This window comes from Spinacia oleracea, chromosome 6 (genome assembly GCF_020520425.1).
Source record: "Spinacia oleracea cultivar Varoflay chromosome 6, BTI_SOV_V1, whole genome shotgun sequence".
Classification (NCBI taxonomy): domain Eukaryota; kingdom Viridiplantae; phylum Streptophyta; class Magnoliopsida; order Caryophyllales; family Amaranthaceae; genus Spinacia; species Spinacia oleracea.
Window position 1 is genome coordinate 91,291,503 of NC_079492.1, and position 3,380 is coordinate 91,294,882.

Here is a 3,380-nt window from a genome sequence, read left to right on the forward strand (position 1 = left end):
GAAACTTTGGGTTTGGGTAATGAGTCAGCCAGATATAGAATGCCCGTCGATCAGGAATGTGTTTTTCCAAATGGATGTTTTGTTTCATCATCGAACTTATCGCTTCTAGCCGGAGACCAAATGTAAGCGTCTACACAGCTAAAAGTTAACTTTCCAACTACTTGTGGGCAACAATTATATATTTGGATGGCACAAGATTTTGTTTTTGCTGGTTGAGTATTTGTATAGTTGTTGGGAAATCATGGATGGCTTGTGCAAGATTGTTCGTGGGAACTTGACATTCTAGGGACATACCAACTTTGACTATTGTTACTCTGTAATTATATATCATGGAGTATGGTAACTACTTATTTAAAATTATCTTTGTTTTAATTGTCATTAATGTGAATAAAAATCTCTAGTCAATATTTCATGATGACTGATAAAAAATGAGAGGTGAGATAAAAATTATGTTAAACTACGAAGTGAAGCCGTCTTAATGAGGTATTTTTTTTAAGACTTATACTTTTCATTTTTATTAGATGTTGTAGAACTATACTAGTATTTTTTTTAGCTTCCGGATTATAGATTCTATTGAACTGTATGTTAGTTGAATTATTATGTTGTCGGCTTCAAGTGATATGGAGTTTGATTTTCAATTTTGATCAAAGTATTCTATTGAACTGTTTGTTTTTGGAGTTTGAATTTTCATTTTTTTCTGCGGTGCTGATGCAGTGTTACATCAGCTAGTCTTGGGGGTTCAAAGTTGAGGTGGGCTTGTTCTGGTCAACGGTAGGGAGGTGTTTTTTTTGCTAGTTATGGAATCTTCTGATTTAGCTTAAACTTGTCTTAATTTCAGTTGCAACCCTGCCAGAAAAAAGGGTCTTTGAAAACAAGGTGACATTTTACATTTATGTTTGGTTGATGTGTTCTAAATCAATCCGACTCACAAGAAAGGGGCACTGAGGTCCCTCCAAGATGCCTGATGACACAAATGTACACAAAAGTAGGTATGTTCATAGAATGCATGATTTTGTTATTTCTTTAATGATAATAAATTAATTATTGTTTATCTTCCCTGACCCTTTTTTACATGCCAAACTATAGTTTTTTTTGTTTAATTCTTATTTTTAAGGCCTTTTATGTTAGCGGCTCATGTGCTCTGCTACTGCTACTTTTCTACTTTGGCTCATAGATAGCAGAAAGATTAATCAAACCATTTGCAAATGTATTTTTCATGTTACTAATGTAATTTCTTTTTGTTTTGCTAGGTAGTACAGTAGGTTTTTAAATCAAAATCTCGAGATCGGGTTATAGGTTTTGGAGGAGGAATAAAGCTTAAATATGTAAAGGGACCACAACCCAGTAGAGTAGAACTTCAAAATAAATTGAATGCTGCCCATTAACTAACAGAATGTAATTCTTGCAAATCGCATGGAGGAAGTACAAGCTGAAAACAATGAAATGAAGGAACGTGTTATCCTGGTTGGCTCTAAAATGAAAATGTTTTAAGATGCATTAGTTCAACTTAATGTTACACTTCCAACTTCACATGCTGGATAAGAAATGCAAAAATAGGTCGAAGCTGCTACACATCAGTTTTAGATATTCGGTGCAAATTTTCTTACTTTTTGTTTGAGAGCATGGAATTATTGAGATTTAACTCTTAGTATAGAACGAGTTTGGTTGGTTGGTTGGTTTGGTTGTTTTGACTCACATTGAAATTTTATATTATAAATCTTTTGGGATTGATTACGTTTATTATAAATTTAGTGTATTATTCTATATACTTTTTATGATTATGAGTAAATTGCAAGTTATTAATATTTTTCATATTAACATCAAAATATATTTACTTTATAGTTACATTAACGTCAAAATATTTTGTCGTAGTTGGACGATAATTAAAATTATTGGGTCAATTTGATTCTCTTTTTACCTCAACTTTGTTTATCGTTATTTGTTGTTTGTTCGACGTCATTGAAAACATTCATTTTATCGTTAATAAACAACGATGAACAATCTTGTCGCTAAAAAGTAACTAGAAACAATAATATTGTCGTGTAAAATTCACGATGAACGTTGACGTTAATGCTAATAACGTCGGAAGCTATTACGAAAAAACTAACGACGAACCTTTAACGACGACTTTTTGGACTTATAATGACGAAAAAATTTGTCGTTATAAACCCTTTTTCAAGTAGTAGACTAAGTTTTGTCCAAGTAAAATCTGAAATCCTAAAAATAGATGTCTTATACATAAGGCCAGCTGTACACACCTAGATTTGTCCCTAGGCCCAACATGGTGTGTTCAATGATGAAACCAAAAACCGCTTGACTAAGCTTTCCTAAATATGTCGCGAACGATCCGTTACTGACTGATTTCCCTTAAACTATTTTTCCATTTTTAGAAACTACAATTTATAACAGCTGTTATGCTTAAACGCTGCCCAGAATAGCAACCGTGTAAGGTAAAATATCTAAGTGTTCCAATCGCTTTACGGTTTATCATTAGGTAAGGACTGAGTTGAAGTCCAACTCGTGTTCCTAAAGGATAGAAAACGTGAGTAAGATTCGGTAAAAAACCGATAAGATTGGAAAAGTGAAGTAAAACACCAGCGCTGGAAAATTCCAGCGCTGGCAGCCTGAGCGTCACTTTATTCCAACGCTCAAACGATACGCGCTGCTTTATTCCAGCGTTGCAGTTTGCTACTTACACAATCACGCAAAAGATAAAATTGATCCAGCTGTCACCAGAACAGATATGGCGCACAAATTGCAAGCGCTAGAAATAACAAGAGCTCCTGATCCAAGCGCTGGAGTTTTCGAGCGTTCAACAGATTTTAGTTGGAAAATTCCCATTCTGAAATTTATCTTTTGCTGGCCTATTTTACTATAAATAGGGCATCTGAAAACCGGAAAATAACACACACTTCCTACCCTAAACCCCTAAGCTTGAGCATTGACCGGAGCTTTTCTCTGTCCCGTATTCGTGCGTCTCCCGTGTTTAACACACTGTTAAGCAGACCCCGCCCGCACGACCGCCTGAACGCTGAATACTGTCCAAGTGCTGCTGAAATCTAAACACAGTCCTTAAGCCTAAAATACTCAAAACTCTAGAAGAATCTCGTCCCATAGTTAGTCAGTCATCGGAAAGTTCTAAAGCCAAACGGAATGGTAGCAAAGTAAAGTGGTAGGTATTCCTGAGAACCGCAGTAAAGCCTACGCTTTGCTGTAACGTGAATTTATATTTTTATTGCTTTCCCCACCATGTAAATCAGCCAACTTTAATATGTTATATTGCCCACGCCTAAATCGAATAACTCTTGGACAAACTGGTATTGTTAAGCCCCTTTAATCAATCTAAATCAGCGTTTTGACATTTGTTTAGTGATATATGT

At 35.1% G+C, this 3,380-nt stretch overlaps 1 long non-coding RNA gene across 2 annotated transcripts; it reads left to right on the forward strand.

Annotated features, from left to right (window-relative positions):
- Window positions 1-346: 346 nt before the first annotated feature.
- Window positions 347-1,651, forward strand: LOC130464382 (uncharacterized). 2 transcript variants are annotated; one of them, XR_008924769.1, is made up of 3 exons: window positions 347-483; window positions 715-989; window positions 1,251-1,651. It is a non-coding gene; the product is annotated as an uncharacterized lncRNA (long non-coding RNA). The 2 variants fall into 2 exon arrangements; XR_008924770.1 differs by having other exon boundaries at window positions 375-483; window positions 839-989.
- The last annotated feature ends 1,729 nt before the right edge of the window (window positions 1,652-3,380 follow it).